General features: G+C 42.4%; 1 protein-coding gene across 1 annotated transcript in view; it reads left to right on the top strand.

Moving 5' to 3' along the window:
- KCNJ3 (potassium inwardly rectifying channel subfamily J member 3) overlaps positions 1–13,645 on the top strand; it is a 323,174-nt gene that overhangs the window by 176,645 nt on the left and 132,884 nt on the right. The window lies entirely within an intron of this gene.

The following is a 13,645-nucleotide window of genomic DNA, read 5'->3' on the forward strand; positions in this document are numbered from 1 at the left end:
ATGTTTTCCAATTAAATTGTTGGGCGCCAAGTCTGGGAAATATGGTCTACCCCGGGGTGGGTTCTTCTGGGCTACACTAGGCATCTTTCCACTGCAGCTTGAAATTAGACGGGCCGTGCCAAACACAGACCACAGCCACCTGTTCAGCGTTCCCCACTACCGATCCCAGTAGCTGTTGCTGTGAGATGGTCACTATTCCTAATTCCCTAGTCCCTAAATCTAACCAGGCTATGTGCTGCCCCAGCGTACCTACAGAGGTAGAGTCCATGTGGTCATGGTATCCAACAGAAGCATACTCCAGCAGCTGGTGTCTTTGGGGTGAACCCTGATTTTGATGGCACACTGTGATGTGACATTTTTGTTGTCCTCTTGGGTGTAGCTCTCTTCAGGACACCGGGAAAACGGGCAAACCATGGAAACAACAAGTTAGCCAATCACCCCAACTCTGACCGATGGACTCGTTTGACTTGAGACCCCAGTCCCTCAGACTCAGTCCACTGACCCCTTTTATATCACAGGTGCAGTGGGCCAGGCCCAAGGATCCCATCAAACAGCCAAAGAACCAGGGAAAACATTAACCCCTACTCTCCCATCCGAAGCAGCACCTATCTAGCTAATTTCAACCTGCCTGCAGACTTCCTTCATCCTTGTGAGACAGAGGCAGCAGTAGGCAGAGGAAGAATACAAGAAGTAGGAGGGTTGGGTTGTTGGCAGTGAGGAACAAGAAAAAGAAATAAGGCAAGCTTTAAGGGGGGAATCTCACTCCTTTGGGTCATCAAAGTAAGTTCGGCCCCTACTGGGTGGCCACCCTATTAGAGCCCCAATACAAGGATAAAATGGCCAATCTCCTGCCTGCATCCCAGAGGAAGCCTAAAATGCAGTATCTCTTTGGTGCATTTGCTTACACTGGTAGGATTGCTGATGACCAACATGCCTCCGATCCTCTGAGGAGGAGGGTATTTATTTAGACTTACTGAATGTGAGATTGCAGACAGAACCCCCTCTGGGGGGTGATGTTCCAAAACATTGAGCTGTCTTTTGCCTGTAGTTACACTTTCTATAAACTCTGTAAGATGTGAATAAGATGTGCAAAATGAAAACTAAAAGCCACTAAAGAATATTCATCCAGCATGCGATATGATATATTTCTGCTGCAAGCTGAACCTGGCGTAACTGACCTTTTAAGCAAGATAGCAACTCTAGAACAATAATTTCAGCAGAAGTTAACTGTCAGCTCCTGTTTGTACCTGACCTTGCCATGCTGTAATAAGTCCACATCCCTATATCTCTTCTCTGAGTTATTCCTGTGCCCCTTCCGTATCACACACTGCACATATTCAGTGAAATAAAATTTTTTTGTCCAAATATCTACTTTATCTCTGCACTGTTATGTTGGTCAGGAGCCAATTAATGCCTCTGTGCCTACACTGCATGGGCTAACTGCTCGTTTTTGCCTAGGGGTGATAACAGTGGAGATATACTTACCTAATCCTCTGAGCGCAAGACCAGTCCTTGCTGCTTCTGTCCCTCTGCATGCTAGCAGTCTTGTGAATGGACTGTTCCTAACGTCATCACACCCATAAACTGGCTATGGATGTGAGGAAGGCAGGAACAGTCCACTGCTGGATGTGGGGGAGGGCCATTTTCTGGAGGTTTGAAGGACAGGGTAAGTATAGTCTTTCGTGGGCCCCCTGGAAAAAACAGGCAGTGGGTTCTGTTTTAAACATATTGTAACCCTTGCACAAGTGATCTTTATATAACAATTTTTCTCTACAGTAAAAAAAAAAGTTCCCAGTACTCAATCATGCCTTCCAGAACAAAAGACATAACTTTAAGTTGTTTCTAATATTTTTATTAAAGTTAAATCAAGCCCTTTTTTTAGTTTTAGTTTTGAATAGAATGGGCAATAATTTTCATTTCTGTTACATTTTTAGCAATTTCTGGGGAGATTTTCTCAGATTTCCTGCCCTGGTGACATCTGTAGAAGAAATTAAATGAGTTAAGATTATAAAATACTCAATTTTTTGTTGCTTATACTGCTAGCATTATCAAATAGATAGGAAAGTACATAATATTTACTTGTTTTAAACTGTAAAAAAAAATATTTAGTCACTTTAATGCCTAGGCAAATGATGTTATACATCCCAGCAGTCTTCAGGAAGGGAGGAGGGGGTTTCTCAGCTAATTACACCCTCCTGCTTGTATGCCTGAACTAAGGGAAGATGGATTCCAGGAAGTAATTGCTACATGAATTATGTGCTCTTACTCAAGATGGCCATGGCCAGAAATGCTGGGGGGGGGGGAGTATTTTTAAAAGTGATTTCTCAGCAAAATAAAGCATGGAGACATGGATGGATGGGTGAGAATACTTTGAATAATAAAAATGAATTAAATAACACTTTTGGGTTGTGGTGCTCAGATACAGTGTAGTTCTGCTTTAAACAGTTCAGCTCTCACACCTGTTCGCCCCCTATGGATCAGAGCAATTTTTAAATTTCTGCTATGAGACTGTTTGTTTGGCAATATGGTTGTCAATACTGAAGATAACAAAATAATACTCATACCATTTACTGTATTTCAGACAATTAAGAATTTCATTTAGTTATATTGTCTTGCAATCTATAGAATTTATACATTAAAAATGTAAAAAATGTAACTAAAAATAGTGTATAAAAAAAGTACACATTTTATTCTTTAATGTGTCATGTTTAAAATGACAATAAAATTATGATTCTCGTAGGAAGTATTGCAAACTTAGTTACAAATGAAAGCTTTTGTTTTAATTCAATGCTTTTTTTCAATATGACATTAAATTAAAAAAAACGAACAAAGGAATAATAAAAAAAGTTTAAATATGAATTACAAAAATAGAATAAAAAAAAAAATCAGCAGAAAATTAATAGTCAAAGAGAGAAGGGGGACGAGAAGTTAATTAGGGCTGTTTAGGGTAAATTAAGGATTAATAAGAGGTGAAATTGCAAGAACATTTTATTGAAAAAACTTTTTTTTTTACTTCTTAGATTGCTTTAGCTGACATCATATGCAGATTGAAGCTTTTCCTTTCGATCCTCAGATGAATGAAACAGAGTAAATACAAAGGTAACAATGTTACTTTGAAGCTCTCTTTCTACATCTGTATATAAACACTGTGTCAGGTAGTTCTCTTTTTGATAAGCAGAAGCTATTACACAGCAACTGCTGGCTGTCAAAATGACCACCAAGTGTGTGGGGTAGAGCAGCAGCAATTTAGAAGGACAGAGTCTGCTGCATACTGTACACTCAAGCTGTTTTTGGGTGTGTGTAGCAAGTTCACAAATGGTTAAAGTATATGTCAAGGCAACATTATTTTTTAAAAAAAGCACATCTCTCCAATATATTTCCCGATGTCTTATCCCTTTCAAAATGCTACAAATACAGAAAAATACCCTATAGAAATTGACTCATGGGTATTTACATTCTGTTTATCTAGTAAGGTAAAACGCGTTGATCCAGTACGCCATTTTGAAAGTATATAAAGCACTAAACTGTATATGGCAACTGATGTTTCTTTCTGTGATTTCATTGATGTTTTTATGGTGCAATACAGAGGTTTGTGTTTTATCAATTAAGTATTATATGTCTTCCTTAAAGTGGAGTTCCACCCAAAAGGGGAAGCTCCGCTTGTCTGCCACCTCCCCCCTCCACTGCCACATTTGGCACCTTTTGGGGGGAGGGAGGATTGGGTACCTGGTTTTGACAAGTAACCGCTCCCACTTCCGGCTTAGTTCACTGCTGCAAACTGACCCAGAAGTTCACTCCCCCCTTCCTTCTCTTGTAGCCTTCTGAGATACTGTGGCCCATTCACTAAGAGCAGCGCTATTTGAACATGCGCAGTAGGAAACTAGCTGTGAAGCCGCAAGACTTCACTACCGGTTTCTCTTAGTCAAGATGGCAGAGCCGACACCTGATAGCTGATTGAAGAATCGTCTCAGGTGGGAACACCTCTGGATGCCTGGACAGGTAAGAGCCCTCATATCAAAAGTCAGGAGCTACAGTATTTGTAACTGCTGACTTTAATTTTTTTTTTTGGGAGGGGGGATGTTTTAAGGCACAATATAAAGTCCCAGTTCACCCTCTCCACCACTAGTCCATGTGGTTTTGGAGAACATTTTACAGAAAAATACCTGTTTATGTGCCAGAATTCTATTGAGCTCTTGTCTGCATAGATGTACACTTTTAGGTTCAATTTGATTGCATTATAATGCTGGGAACCAGATGTTAAATGTGAATGTTACACATGATCCAAGCTGGACCAATCTATGTTTAAAATATCCATATCTGGAATTCTTAAAAAAAAAGGATATTAAAATAAATAGCCTATGGGAGTCTAAAATACATGTGTAAAATATGTCTTCCCTGCATGGAAGATGAATATATACTTCTGCTACTGCCCATGCAATCAGTCTCTGCTGTAATTAGGAGATACTGATGGCCGAAGAATCTTCAAAACCCAGAGTGGTCCCCCCCTTATTGGCCCCACCTCACTACAGAACACAGTAGTCATATAGCTGTCAGTGGATCAACAGAAATATAGGGCTCCTATTAATGAACTTCTGAAAATGATAGCTGCTTTGGATCCAGTACTTTGAGATACTGTCCTGGAACCAGGGTACTGGTCAGGAAGGCTGGAGTCAGAACTAGCCATCCGCTATACTTCTTCACTCTAATAATGCCTTTAATTCTTCCAAATGGGAAATAGCATAATTGAAACCTATACTGGTATATTTTTTTTTACCATTCACAGAGCATTTTGGCACATTAGAGCAAAATTTGAATGACTTCAGTCTATCAACATAAATCATATATACAGACATGTTTCCAATACTGCAATGGATTCAGGCAAAAAACAGCTAGTCCTTTATGAGGCAAGAAACACAGCAGGTTGGCTGTTTTTTGGCTGAAATTGTTGCAAAATTGGGAGCCCTTCTGTATACCTGGTTAGTGTGTCAATAAGGCTTTTTGGAGTGCTGCAACTCTTGTGCTGACTCTAGTCTACATTGCGGCCGCATGGGATGTCCTTGATGTACACCACGCTCCACCTGGCCCAGGTGCAGTTTACCTTGTAATTGCACTATATACTGTGCAATATATATATGTATAATGTATATACTGTATGTATACCATTGTTTGGGTTGTGGTCTCTTTAATGGTGTCAAGTAGTGCAAGGTGAGGGGTACCTGGGCAAACCGTTTAACCACTTGCCAACCGCTGCAGTACAAATATGCAGCCTGACTGTCGGCTCATACAGGCACAGTAATGTACTTGTACGTTGCAGATTTTTTCCAGACTCCGGGCACGCATGTGCATCCCCGCCCACCAGCTCTGCTGAAATTGAACACAGCAGGACTTAATCAGCAGGTCCTGGCCATGAATCATTGGTGATCGGCTGTGTCCAATCACAGCCCAGAGCTCTGTTTTGACAAACAACATAGGGCTCTGTACAGAGGGAATCATTTCTGTGTTAGAAACAAAGCAATCTTTAGTAAAAGCAGTGCACATTACACATTGATGGACACACACTTAACTCCTTGATTATCCTGAGATGTTAACCCCTTCCCAACCAGTGTCATTAATAGAGTGACAGTGTACAATATTAGCACTGATCACTGTATTAGTGTCACTGGTGATGTCAGTGTCAGTTAGCCAGGTCCCACAAAGTGTCAGTTAGCGTCAGATTGTGCAATGCAAAGCATCGGATGCAGTGGTGTGAAGCACGCTGCTACTGGACTCTAGAGTAGTGGAGACACGTTCTCTTGAGTGACGAATCACGCTTTTCTGTCTGGCAATCTAATGGACCTGTCTGGGTTTGGCGGTTTCCAAGAGAACTGTACCTGCCTGACTGCAATGTGCCCAGTGTAAAGTTTGGTGGAGGGGGGATTGTGGTGTGGGCAGGGACGGACTGACAACTTATGGGGCCCCCAGGCAATAGGGGATCATTGGGCCCCTGTGTCCTTGCCCACACTCAAACCACACACAACAAAGCCTATGAAACGTACCAGGGGCATCTCATGGAGCCCCCTACTGACCCCGTGCCCTCTGGCGGTGCCTGAGAATCTGAATGGTCAGTCCGCCCCTGGGTGTGGGGTTGTTTTTCAGGGGTTGGGCTTGGTCCCTTAGTTCCAGTGAAGGGAACTCTTAAGGTGTCAGCATACCAAGACATTTTGGCCAATTTCATGCTCCCAACTTTGTGGGAACGGTTTGGGGATGGCCCCTTTCTGTTCCAACATGACTGCGCACCAGTACACAAAGCAAGGTCCATAAAGACATGGATGAGTGAGTGTGGGGTGGACTGGTCTGCACAGTGTCCTGACCTTAGCCTGATAGAACACCTTTGGAATAAATTAGAGCAGAGACTGTGAGCCAGGCCTTCTCGTCCGACATCAGTGCCTGACCCCACTAATGCGCTTCTGGAAGAAGGGTCAAACATTCTCATAGACACACTTCTAAGCCTTGTGGACAGCCTTCCCAGAATACTCCCTTACAGATTACCCATATTGTCACAAAGAAATAAGATTCATTACACTCACCCATCTAAACTGGTAATAGTAGGACTGTGGGAAGAGTTAACCTTTAGGCTTCAACTTGCTTAGAACAGGCCAGATCCCATCACCTCTGCTGGAAAGATCCCACCAATGGGCATAAGATGGTTGCTGATGTGCTAGTGGAAAATATGTTGGCATTTTTTTTTGCAAGCACAATAAGCCCATAAGACGATGCACTGACATCCCATTCATCAAGGCCTCTACACACTGACAGTTCTGGACTAAACTGGAAACTGATTTGCAGCTAGTCTTTGATCTCTAGAAACCAGTATTGTTTGAGCTGCAATTAATTCATTTTAAAGTGTCTTACCAGCATTAGCAGTCAATTAACAGAGGTGGCTTTACTAATGCTGAATACTGCTGTTCCAGGTGACGTTATTGAAGTCTAGCTCGAGGTTCAGTAGGCAAAGAACAATCGGCATTGTTATTGAGATAATTACGCTGTACTTCACCTTTAGGCTAGAACCACTTCTTTGGTATTAACACGCAGAAATGAAAACCTAGTTTCCATTTACAGTACTTTGAAACATTATATTTTTTGTGTTTTGGGTGCAGACCTTTTAATTATATGATATTAGTGCAGTGCTTTCAAATGCTAGAAAAAAAAGCAGTTTAGAAAAGGGGAAAAGTTTTAATGGAAACCTGCAATAGGTGGCCACCATTGCTGACCTTCTTCCAAAAATATTATTTGCCAGGTCATTTTGTATCCCAATGCTGCCAGAATTAAGAATCATTAAATTTCAGAACTCCTAATTAGGATAGAAAGGTCTTACAAAATGATGCTGCTTTGGATGGACCTCTGACTACTTTGAACAAATTATGGGTACAAAGGCCAGATGGTGTCCATTTTCTATGATACAATCAAATAATATAGAGAGACGCACATCTTCTCAATACTGTTTTTTTCTGTTTCAATCAAATTTTTCGGACTGTATTTTATATTGAGCATAATGCCTCACCACCAGACTCTTGCTACTTCTTCTCTGACACATTTCACCCCTTTAGGGGCTTTAAACACTAAATGTTCTGCTTGTTACACTATCCCCAACTGTCCTACCTCAAATGTTCATATGACAGCTATTAAACAAAAAAACACAAAGTTAGACAATATATTATACTTGGTGGAATGGCTTGAGACACCTGGCCTGGTACCAGAAGCATGAAAGGTAGAGAGGAGTGCAGATTATTCTATAATGTTTGGTGAATGTTACAAGCTAGGGACTATAGAAATATTTTAAATACTGTTTTTTTTTTACTAGATAAATATGTTAGGGTTTAAAATATGTAATGTTTTAGTATTGCATTTTGTTTGTTTCTCATTTTTGGATGCAGTTTGCATTTTTTATTTCCTGTTTTTTTTCTACACTGTAGTCCTCCATCTTGATAACACACTGAAGATGTTCACCTCTAGCCAAGGTTTAGCAAGGCTTAATGTAATGGCTATGCTATCACTACAATAAACCTTGGTTGGAGGTGAACGTCTTTGGTGTGCAGCCCTGTTATTTGGATGTGGACTACAGGGGAGCAAGGGTGAACTCCAGGGCCGGATGATTGCAGGGAATCAAGGAAGATACAGACTGGCCTGTGAGCAGTGAAAGGGGCTGGGTTTGGGGCTGATTTTTCTCTGTTCTATTTGTTTATTGAAAAATCTTTATCCACTTCTCACCACTGCCTCCCTTCCCTTTGATAGGACTTAAATGCCGAGAGGCGAGCATTCCAATCATGTGATAGCTTTGATTGGCAGTCACAGTGGTCACATGATCGGAAAACTCCTGATCACAAGTATGCATTGGGAGCTTTCCAGTACCAGCAAGGAGCACACTCTCAGCACAGTAGGTTACCTAGGGACGCATACAGTATATGCAGCTACTGGGCTGTAAAGCCCACCCGCCACATATATGTGCCAGGTCAGCGCGAAGTAGTTAAAAAATAAAATATGAATTGGAAAAAGATGGAAATATACTTACTTTGCAGTCTGCATATGCCATTGGTTCCTAGATGATGGGGAAGTCATGGTCCTTCTGGCAATACTGAGGATCCCAGACCTCTCAAGAAGATGTTTCTACACTGCGCTGGAGCATCTTCTAGTGAGATTTTGGGCAATCAGAATCCTAGGTTCTTGTCAGAAGGATTGTGAAGTCCCTCTTTCCATGCGTGTGTTTCTTACAGCTATCCTTGGCAATTTAGGATAGGAAAGGTTGATGTAATAATAAATTTTATTGTAAGGACCATTTGAACAGTTACATCAATCAGACTCTATAAACTGTAATATATCAGAATCTGCTGTTTACATTTTATAGATTGCACCATGGACACATAATAAAGTGAGTGCATTCTATTAACATTACAGATGACAGATAACATGGTAATTCAATAAGGATGACTCAGACCTAGAATTTATTTTTTATTTTCCACTCATTAATGTATGGAAAAGCTGCAGCCAACTGCAAAGAATGATTTACTCCAGTTATACGTTCAGAAACATATTTATGGTATTCTAGAGCCCTACTAATTTACAGTCAATTTGATTAAATGGATTGAAATGTTGTACGAACCAAGCAAGTGTTCAGGACACAGAGAGGGAACCATCCTGGAGACTGGCTATGGCCAAGTTTATGCATATTTCTGATTTACAACCCACCTAGCTTAGGTAATGTGCTAGGAAAAATCAGTTAGCTTCTTTGTAAGCAGATGAAGAGGGGTTGATTACTAGGGGCTGATCAGTGTCTCACAGGCTACTGTTCTGGTACTTCCCCAAATCTTCTAGCCAGGGCCGATGCTTCCACTAGGCAAACTAGGTGGCCGTCTAGGGTGCACTGCCACTAAGGAGCACTTGGGCGCAGCACAGGCCGACACTCTCTCTGTGTGTGACGCCGCCATGTCATTCATGATCCTCGACCTGAGAGGACGGGGGAAAGAAGGGAGGAAGAAATGACAGCGAAAGATGCCTAGTGTCTGGGGCCAGTGTAGCAGCTGAGCTGTGGCTCCTTCCAGTGTTCCTCTCAGACTCAGTCCTTTACTACAAGCCGGCTGGCAGCTGCTGATCACTGTGGCATTCCAACCCTTGTCTTCCCATTCAACAGTGGAGGCAGAGCTGCCCCTGCAGAGGAAGGTAATGTCTGACGTCTCGTGTCTGTGTGACCTGGCCGGCCATCCATCACATGTGCAATATGTCAGTGAGTGATGACATCATCTTGATCCCACAGCCTGCTCTTCTAGTGCCTGCTGATCTGTGTCAGTGCTAGTAGTTTTGGATCTGTCACTGTGTGGGATCACGTGTGTGTGTGTGTGTGTGTGTGTGTGTGTGCGTGCGTGCGTGCGTGTGTGCGCGCGCTGGGCTGCCTGCCGTCACAGCGGTTTATCTCCCCCCATTGCCTGGAAATTCCACCCTGGGATCTGTCAGAGAGTGGATCCATCACTCCCCACTCACTGCAACTGTCACCCTGCCACTGCCAGCCACAGATACAGTCCATCCGTGACACTGATTTTGTCTTTAATATTGATGCTGGTGGCATCTTATGGCACTTATTTTTGCAAATTAATTTCGCAGTTTCATGTCTTGTTGATTCAATATTTTCTACTGTTTTTAAAATGTTTTATTTATTTATCTTTTTTTTTGTGGGGTGGGGGGTGCAAATAGCTGGTCTTGCCTAGGGCACAAAACAGTCTAGCACCGGCCCTGCTTCTAGCGAGCGGGAGAGCAGGATAGGCAGCCTGAATATTTATAGGTCTCCCTCCAATCCCTGGGGTGGTGTGTCCAGTAGGTGGAGGAAAAGCCCAAAGATATGATGAGGCCTGGGGAGAGTTCTGGGGTTCTGCCTTCTACAGGAGAACCCCTGTGCTGGGGGCTCTGCCCCGGAGGCAGAGAAGCATGGAGAGTTCCTTCGTTTTGAAGATGTCAAGGTCCCAGCTTGGCTAGCTGGGGGGCCTACCGAGAGAGGGCCTGGGTCAGAGTCTGGATAGAGGCAAGAGAATAAGAGTAAGGAAGCTCCACTATTTGGAACTGAGTGAGTACTTTTCAAGACAGTTGGGAAAGTGGCATACTACCTAAGTGTGCCTACAGCAGCCAGGAGCTGTGCAAGACAACCAGGAGCATGCCATATTGTTTCAGTGTGCCTACAGTAGCAATATAACCAGGATCTGTACAAGTCCAGCCAAGAGACAGTACATTTCAGTTTAAAGTGATTCTAAAGGTCGTAACAAACATGTCATACTTACCTGCTTTGTGCAATGGTTTTGCACAGGGCAGCCCAGATCCTCATTGTTTTGGGCCCCCCACCAGAAGTCCTGACCCCTTCCCCCTGCCAAGTTTCTCCAATTGCAAGCTTCTTGCTATGGGGGCACTTGAGCAGGCTCTCTCCAGAGCTCTTGTGAATGGATATTGCCATTAATTTAATAAAAAACAAAAACACCCAGTGGTGATCAAATACAACCAAAAGAAAGCTGTATTTGTGTGAAAAAAAATATAAATTTTGTTTGGGTACAGTGTTGCATGACCACGCAATTGGCAATTAAAATTAATGCAGGGCCAAATAGCAAAAAATGTCCTGGTCTTGAACTTACAAGCTTAAGTGTCTCAGATAATGCATTTGTGCTACATTAACCCCTTGCTCTCGAACATTTACCCCCCTCTCTGACCAGGCCATTTTTTGCAATATGGTGCTGCGTGCATTATCTCACAAATGCGCGGTCATGCAACACTGTACAGAAATTAAATGTATGTCCTTTTTTCCCACAAATAGACAGAGACACACGATCCTTCAGTTCACCACCTGTCGGAACAGAGATCTGCCTTGTTTACATAGGCACAGCTCTGTTCATTCTCCTGTCCGATGATCAGTGGGTGCTGGCGAACATTCATTTGCTGGGACTTGCAGATTGGCTTCTACTGTGAGTGTTCACAGCAGAAGCAAGACGCCACCGGCACAGGCATGCCTCCTATGGCGGAAGTGCAAAATCATATATATATATATATATATGTGTGACTTTGCACGGGAGGGCTGCCCTGTAGAAGTAAATGTGCTATTGGGTGGTCCTCAAGTGCTTAATAAATAAAATAAAGTAACAATATTAATACTATTAATTATTATTAATAATTCCTCTTCTGCATGTACCGGAGCATCAGAAACCTGACAGGTTCTAACCTCTCCCTACTCTATCCAAAACAAAAGGAAAAAAAATGTCTCTATCCAAAAAAAAAAAAAAAAAAAAAAGGAAAAACAAATCAACGCCAGCATTCTGAAAAGTCCACATTTTCATAAAGTAATTTGTAAGATTCCATGGTTCAAAGCTGACAATTTCACCATAGTAGAGGCACATGGAGGCAATGCATCCACATACATTATTTTTATTACGTTTTGTGTGATATTGTGTTTTGCTTGCAAATGATTTTCTGTCCACTGATTTATTTTTCCGTAGGGCAAATCTGTTTGGCCTAAATGACTACAAGTGCTTTTTATACTGCGTTTTGCAGCTGCCGATCGAACACAGGGAGCGCACAGTTCACTGAACATTTCCCGTCTACATTACTCTGTGCGGATACATTTTTTGCCACGCGCAGAATCTGTGCTCTGATGTCTAGTATCAGCATTTTTTTTACATTCTCATTCCTACCGCAGCAAAAACTAGGTGTTCAGTTGGATTATCATGCACATTGTTATGTGCTGCTGTCAAACAAGAACAGGGTGGACGGAGGAGGGGGGATGTCACAGAATAGACAGTGATCAGAAGGAAGTGGGCCATGTTAATGCAGGTCCCGCTTCAGTAAATTGAGGACGGCTGGATATAGGTGAAGAAATATGTAATTCTGGAGCATCTAGAAATTATATTTCAGTGTTGTTGTCCTATTGAAAGATAATCATGATTGTTACACTTGCTACATAGCTCAGGTCTTGAAGTTTTGTCCCTATAAAGGTTGCTTGATTTTATTTATTATAGGTACTTGTATATCGCCATCAATTTACACAGCGCTTTACATATATATTGTACATTCACATCAGTCTCTGCCCTCAAGGGGTGTTCAATCTAAAGTCCCTATCTTACATTCATACCCATACTAGGACCAATTTTAGACAGGGTCCAATTAACCTACTAGCATGTCTTTGGAGTGTAGGAGGAAGCCCACACAGGCACAGGGAGAACATGAAAACTCCAGGCAGGTGGTGCCGTGGCTGGAATTCAAACCGATGACCCTAGTACTGCCAGGTGGAAGTGCTAACCATTTAGCCACTGTGATTTTCTTTACTGAATGATTTTCCAAGACAATCTATTTTCCTGATTTGTAGGGACTAATCTTAAAGGGGTCTATTTATAAAACATTAGTGGGATGAATGTCAAACACATTTGTGCATGTTGTACAAATGTTGGCTGTAATTTCTTTAATAGAGTAATCCCTATGATCGTTAGCACCATCTAATGGCCAAATGGGCTATATTTTCTCATTGACCACATTTTGGCCACTAGATAGAGCTGACAAACATAGGGATTAATCAATTAGAGAAATTACGGTTGCATTTCATGCAGCATGCACAAAGGTGTTTTGCATTCATCCAAAGAGTTTTAGCCCGCTGTCAGCTGAATCTGGGTCACAGAGGTGCAGAAATAAGTGCAGTCCTGTGACCCACATGAGAAGTAGGGCCAAAAGAGCTGTGGCCATACTTTTCCTTTAACCACTTCCGCACTATCCTATAACAGAAATACTGCTACAGGGTGGCACAGGTGCGCAAAATCACTTATATATATGTGATTTTGCAGTTCCAGGTAGGGGGCGCGCACGCGGCCTATCCGCGCCACCATGCGCGGCCTCGGCTGTCAATCACTGGTTCCCAGCCAGTGATTCCTTGCCAGCACCCGCTGACCAATGAGTATTACCGACGGAGGAGAGACCTGTGTATAAACAACACAGATCTCTCCCCTGTCAGCTCCTGCACACTGCTTTGTATGGCTCTGCAGTGTAAAGCACACACACAGCACATAATGTGAAACAGCACATAGTTAACCCTTTGATCGCCCCACATGTTAACCCCTTCCTGCCCAGTGTCATTAGTACAGTGTCAGTGCTTTTT

The sequence above is a fragment of the Staurois parvus genome, unplaced genomic scaffold, assembly GCF_062004578.1.
Source record: "Staurois parvus isolate SC_StPar_1 unplaced genomic scaffold, SC_StPar_1.0 ptg000031l, whole genome shotgun sequence".
NCBI lineage: Eukaryota > Metazoa > Chordata > Amphibia > Anura > Ranidae > Staurois > Staurois parvus.